Source organism: Eptesicus fuscus, chromosome 1 (genome assembly GCF_027574615.1).
Source record: "Eptesicus fuscus isolate TK198812 chromosome 1, DD_ASM_mEF_20220401, whole genome shotgun sequence".
In the NCBI taxonomy this organism is placed as follows: domain Eukaryota; kingdom Metazoa; phylum Chordata; class Mammalia; order Chiroptera; family Vespertilionidae; genus Eptesicus; species Eptesicus fuscus.
The window spans coordinates 47,558,470-47,565,192 of NC_072473.1; positions in this window are offsets into that span (position 1 = coordinate 47,558,470).

Consider the following 6,723-nt stretch of genomic DNA (forward strand, 5'->3'; position numbering starts at 1 on the left):
GGCCTGGAGGACAATTCCTCCCAGTGACACCAACAACAATCAAGTCTTAACTGTACAAAGGAGGACCAAGATGGAGACATAGGGCGGCAGCCTGATCGTTGCCTACCACAACAATATTGAGACTACGACGGGAGAGCAGAGCAGACACCAGCCAGAAAGACCGGGGGCTGGCTGAGCAGATGCTCTACAACTAGAATAAAAGAGAGGGGTACGCAGGATGATGCTGATGCCGGTGACCCAAAGTCCACACTTTAAGAACTATGGCTCAGGCGACACAATGGTGGCCTGGAACGTGCTCGGCGCAGTTCCCCCGGCGGTCTCCGGCTGAGGGGACGGCTCCACTCGCTGCCGAGCACGGACAGACGAGCCCCTGGGAGACATGGAGTGGGAGACTCCGTGCTTGCTGACCTCTGAGTCCTTCAAGAATCTCAATGCCCCGAAGTGGCCAGGTGCGCACGCTCAGCAACTGGCCACCGTTGCAGACCCAAGGGCCGACGCAGCGACACCGGACCAGCCCACCGCCGGGCACCGGGCACACCGGAGCCTTGCCGAGCCCGCCGCCCAACGAGTTCTGCGGCAGCCGCCCTGGAGCTCTGAGAAAATGACCGAAGGAATTGCTGAGAGGGAATTGACCAACAGGAATTGGGATCAAGAAGACAAAACCACGCTGAGACCCGAGTCCAGGCGAGCCTGCGAGCCTCTGGGCTCAGATGTGGTCACACGCCTCTGGGTCTAGGTGAGGCCTCATGCCCCTGGGTTTGGGTGAGGCCACGCGCCCCTGGGTCCAGGTGAAGCTGGATTCCGGGTTCGGGTGAGGCCATGTGCCCCTGGGTCCGGGCGAATCTGAACCCTGGGTCCGGGTGAGGCTGGGTCCCGAGTACGGGTGAGGCCGTGAGCCCCTGGATCCGGGTGAGACCACGCGACCAGGGGTCTGAGAGAGGTAACGCGCCCCTGGGTCCGGGTGGCTTCGTGCACCTAGGTCCAGGTGAGGCCACGTGCCCCTGGGTCTGAGAGAGGCCACGCACCCCTAGGTCCGGGCGAGACCATGTGTCCCTGGATCCGGGTGGGGCCTCGTGCGCCTAGGCCCGGGTGAGGCCACGTGCCCCTGGGTCTGGGGGAGGCCAGGCGTCCCTGGGTCCGGGTGAGACCGTGTGTCCCTGGATCCGGGTGAGACCTCGTGCACCTAGGCATGGGTGAGGTCACGTGCCCCGGGGTCTGAGAGGCCAAGCGTCCCTGGGTCCGGGTGAGACCATGTGTCCCTGGATCCGGGTGAGGCCGCGTGCACCTAGGCCCGGGTGAGCCCAAGTGGCCCTGGGTCTGGGAGAGGCCAAGCGTCCCTGGGTCCGGGTGAGACCATGCGTCCCTGGATCCGGGTGAGGCCTCGTGCACCTAGGCCCGGGTGAGCCCAAGTGGCCCTGGGTCTGGGAGAGGCCAAGCATCCCTGGGTCCGGGTGAGACCATGCGTCCCTGGATCCGGATGAGGCCTCGTGCACCTAGGCCCGGGTGAGCCCAAGTGGCCCTGGGTCTGGGAGAGGCCAAGCGTCCCTGGGTCCGGGTGAGACCATGTGTCCCAGGATCCGGGTGAGGCCTCGTGCACCTAGGCCCGGGTGAGCCCAAGTGGCCCTGGGTCGGGGAGAGGCCAAGCGTCCCTGGATCCGGGTGAGACCATGTGTCCCTGGATCTGGGTGAGGCCTCGTGCACCTAGGCCCGGGTGAGCCCAAGTGGCCCTGGGTCTGGGAGAGGCCAAGCGTCCCTGGGTCCGGGTGAGACCATGTGTCCCAGGATCCGGGTGAGGCCTCGTGCACCTAGGCCCGGGTGAGCCCAAGTGGCCCTGGGTCTGGGAGAGGCCAAGCGTCCCTGGGTCCGGGTGAGACCATGTGTCCCTGGATCCGGGTGAGGCCTCGTGCACCTAGGCCCGGGTGAGCCCAAGTGGCCCTTGGTCTGGGAGAGGCCAAGCATCCCTGGGTCCGGGTGAGACCATGTGTCCCTGGATCCGGGTGAGGCCGCGTGCACCTAGGCCCGGGTGAGCCCAAGTGGCCCTGGGTCTGGGAGAGGCCAAGCGTCCCTGGGTCCGGGTGCGACCATGTGTCCCTGGATCCGAATGAGGCCTCGTGCACCTAGGCCCGGGTGAGCCCAAGTGGCCCTGGGTCGGGGAGAGACCAAGCGTCCCTGGGTCCGGGTGAGACCATGTGTCCCAGGATCCGGGTGAGGCCTTGTGCACCTAGGCCCGGGTGAGCCCAAGTGGCCCTGGGTCTGGGAGAGGCCAAGTGTCCCTCGGTCCGGGTGAGACCATGTGTCCCTGGATCCAGGTGAGGCCTCGTGCACCTAGGCCCGGGTGAGCCCAAGTGGCCCTGGGTCTGGGAGAGGCCAAGCATCCCTGGGTCCGGGTGAGACCATGTGTCCCTGGATCCGGGTGAGGCCGCGTGCACCTAGGCCCGGGTGAGCCCAAGTTGCCCTGGGTCTGGGAGAGGCCAAGCGTCCCTGGGTCCGGGTGCGACCATGTGTCCCTGGATCCGGCTGAGGCCTCGTGCACCTAGGCCCGGGTGAGCCCAAGTGGCCCTGGGTCGGGGAGAGGCCAAGCGTCCCTCGGTCCGGGTGAGACCATGTGTCCCTGGATCCGGGTGAGGCCTCGTGCACCTAGGCCCGGGTGAGCCCAAGTGGCCCTGGGTCTGGGAGAGGCCAAGCATCCCTGGGTCCGGGTGAGACCATGTGTCCCTGGATCCGGGTGAGGCCGCATGCACCTAGGCTCGGGTGAGCCCAAGTGGCCCTGGGTCTGGGAGAGGCCAAGCGTCCCTGGGTCCGGGTGCGACCATGTGTCCCTGGATCCGGATGAGGCCTCGTGCACCTAGGCCCGGGTGAGCCCAAGTGGCCCTGGGTCTGGGAGAGGCCAAGCGTCCCTGGGTCCGGGTGAGACCATGTGTCCCTGGATCCGGGTGAGGCCTCGTACACCTAGGCCCGGGTGAGCCCAAGTGGCCCTGGGTCTGGGAGAGGCCAAGCGTCCCTGGGTCCGGGTGCGACCATGTGTCCCTGGAGCCGGATGAGGCCTCGTGCACCTAGGCCCGGGTGAGGCCACGTGCCCCTGGGTCTGTGAGAGGCCAAGCGTCCCTGGGTACGGGTGAAGCCAGATCCTGGGTCCGGGTGAGGCCGTGTGCCCCTGGATCCATTCGGGTGAGGCTGGGTCCCAGGCCCGGGTGAGACCATGCGCCCCTTGGGTATGGGTGAGGCCACGTGCCCCTTAGTCCGGGTGACGCCGTGCCCCTGGGTTCGGCCGAGACCAAACCAGAGGGAGTCGGACCTCCATTACCACCAATTGTCCACCATCCAGAGCTGAGGGGTCAGTGCTGACATGTACACATAAGGAACTACTGGACATTGAAATTGGGTCTCAAAAGAACTGTTGGTCCAGGGGGAAGCTCGCTACAGATTGATTCATTTGTCTGTCAGCATAACTATTATTGCTCGTCTCACATTCAGTTCTTATTAGTATATATCTAGTGACATATGATCTCGCTCATCTAGGGGAAATGATGAACAACATAGACTGAGGAACAAGAACAGAACCAGAAGCAAGGAGGCATCGATCGGACTATCGGGCCTCAGAGGGAGGATAGGGGAGGGTAGAGGGAGGGTGGGGGGAGGGGGAGAGTTCAACCAAAGGACCTGTATGCATGCATATAAGCCTATCCAACGGTTAAGTTCAACAGGGGATTGGGGCATGCATGGGGAGAGGGGTGAGATGGGAATGGGGGGATGAGGACAAATATGTGACACCTTAATCAATAAAGAAATTAAAAAAAAAAAAAGAAAGAGAAAAAAAAAGAATTACAAATGGTCTGGTGGAAGAAAACAAAAAACAAATTTCAATTCTAATAATTCTCTATTAAAAGACAATTTCCCCCCTAAAATCACCTTCATTTTCATTAAAGTGCCAAATTAAGAGCAATTTACTTACTGTATTAAGTCTAGTTACAATTTGGTCTGATTGTTTGCATGAACACAATAAGAATAACAGTTGATCACATGGTGTTGGAAGCTGCCCATTGCCTTCACTAGCAGAAAGGGGTGGACAAGGAGTTCGGAAGGCTGATCAACCTTGAGGCTCTGGCAAGGGTCAGAGCCATACACCCAGTCTAGTTGAGACAAAGGTAGCTGAAGTAACTTCCACCTTTTAGTCTTATGTAAATCCTTGCTCATAGGCTATCACCAAACTATTACTGGAATTGCCTGCCTAAGGGCTATGGGTGTATCCCAAACCTGAATAAGAAGGATGACAAGGCCAGAGAAAAGTGGAGTTCTTCCTTGGGCTTCTGCCTGGCCCCCAATTTCCAAATTATTATCTTGTCTTGTCTCTTTCATTTGCACGCAGCTTCCTCCAGAGCCCGAACTCAAATCCTGAACCTGAACCCTGAACCACACAGGATGTGGGACACTCACAACATAGGCTTTAAAAAAATGCTTTGCTGGAATCTCATAATCAAGCTTTAATTAATGCCACAGGGAAAAGAAGCTGAGCTACCTAGCTGCCATCAGGCTTGCCTGCAATAATACCTGTACACTTGGGTGAATTCCTCAAGTTCTGAGGCTCCCAATGATGTCCTCAGGATCTTTCCTAGCCATATTTCAGGTAAGTAACCTTCTTTCCTTACCTGGAAAGACTGCCATTAACCACGTGACCAAGCAAAGTGCCAGGCTTTTCTCCAAGGAGCTCTTGTTAGCTTCATTCCTTAAAGTTTTCTGGTGACCAGAGTCCAGGCGTGTTAGACATGACATTCCAAAGTATTGGTTAATAAAAACACAATTGGAAATTGGTCTTATTGAATTCATGCCATGACTGACTCATTAATAATTGCCAAATTCTGGAGGGATAGGTAGGGAGAAATATATTAATTTACCACATTGCTTTAAAAATGCTTCCTTATATGCCCTAGCTGGTTAGGCTTAGCGGATAGAGTGTCGGCCTGTGGATTGAAAGGTCCCGGGTTTGATTCTGGTCAAGGGCTCATGCCCGGGTTGTGGGCTCGATCCCCAGTAGGGGGCATGGAGGAGGCAGCTTATCAATGATTCTCTCTCATCATTGATGTTTCTATCTCTCTCTCCCTCTCCATTCCTCTCTAAAATAAATAAAAAATATGTTAAAAAATGCTTCCTTATATCTGAAAACCAAAAAGTTTAAGAATCAGCAATACTTTCAACAAAAGTTACAAAAACTACATAATTACTTGCAGTTCACTCAGTCCCATAATCAAATTTTTTTTCTCCTGATTTTTCCTGCCAGTACTTCTATAAATTTAGATACTCTATAGCAAGCATGTCAAACTCAAAGGCTAGCACGGGCCAAATAAACAAGGTTTAAGTTTATGTGGGTTGCAAAAAAACAAAAGCTTCAATTTTCATAGAAACGTAGGTTTATTTTGATAGAGACATGCTCAATACAAAGGGCTGAAATAAATGAGTAATCATTAACATAAAATAATAGAATGTTTCAATAAAAATTAATATTTTTCTTTAACATTAACTTACCAGACACTGAATAACTGCAGAAATTAATAAATGTAACACAAATAAACTTATTTTTCTTGTTCTGTGAAAGCAAAATATTTCCTCTTGTGCACACAAAACAAGCCAATAGAAGACTAATAATGTGGCAATTGGCTGCTAAAATATTCTCTGCTAGTATTAATGGAGAGAAATGGTGCACCTGCACATAAGGCATGTAAGGGAAATGAATGAAACAGGGTTATAGTAATCAGTCATTAGTGAATGTTGTAGTTCATTATTAATAATTATATATAACAGGATATTGTAAAAATTAAGTTACAAAATTTTTATTAAAACGTTTCTTACATACTGTTATGTTTGCTGGGCCACAAAAATATTAATTGTGGGCTGCATGTGGCTCGTGGGCCACGAGTTTGACATGCTTTCTCTATAGGGTTCTAATAATTTTCATCCAGTTTAGAAAGGATGATTTGAAAATGTCAGTCATTTCCATGGATCCCTCAGAAGATGTAACATTTCCAAATGCATTATAACAAAACAGTGAATGTCTCCAAATAACAAAAGATGTTTAAAATGACAGAGTTGTGGATTTGATTATAATGGAAATGACTTGGAATCTAGTCCTTTTTGCAAAACACAATATTCTACAATATTATAGCTAATAATAATTAGTTATAAATGAAAGCATATCAGAATCTAATTTAATAATATGCATATATAAATCAAATATAGTTATTTCTTTATTTGAAAAAGCTTCCCATGTACATTAAATATAAAATTCTACTTCATAAAGAGAGAAAACAAATCCTTGCACTTCCAGGGCCTATTGGAAAAACCAATTTTATGTAAAAAAAAAAAAAAACATTTCTTAAAATTCAAACCCTAGGAAGGTTGTCAAAACTTATTTTACCAAAAATTGTATACCATCATTATTATTATGAAACAGTATTAGATAAAGTATTCATTCATTCAAAGTGAAAAAGGGGTACTAAACACAATCATAGGCTAGCAAAGCCTCAGTTTTCACAATTAAGATCACTTTTTTAAAAACTAATTACCTGATTAAAATAGCACAATATAATTATGTCAATAATCTATAGAACTTTTTTTTCCTAGGCAAATACAGAAAAAAAAAACTTTTTTGTCTTTTAACAGTTTAGAAAAGTACTAAACAAATTCTGTATTAGCTTACTTTAGATTATTTTATCTAATTGAATTTATTAT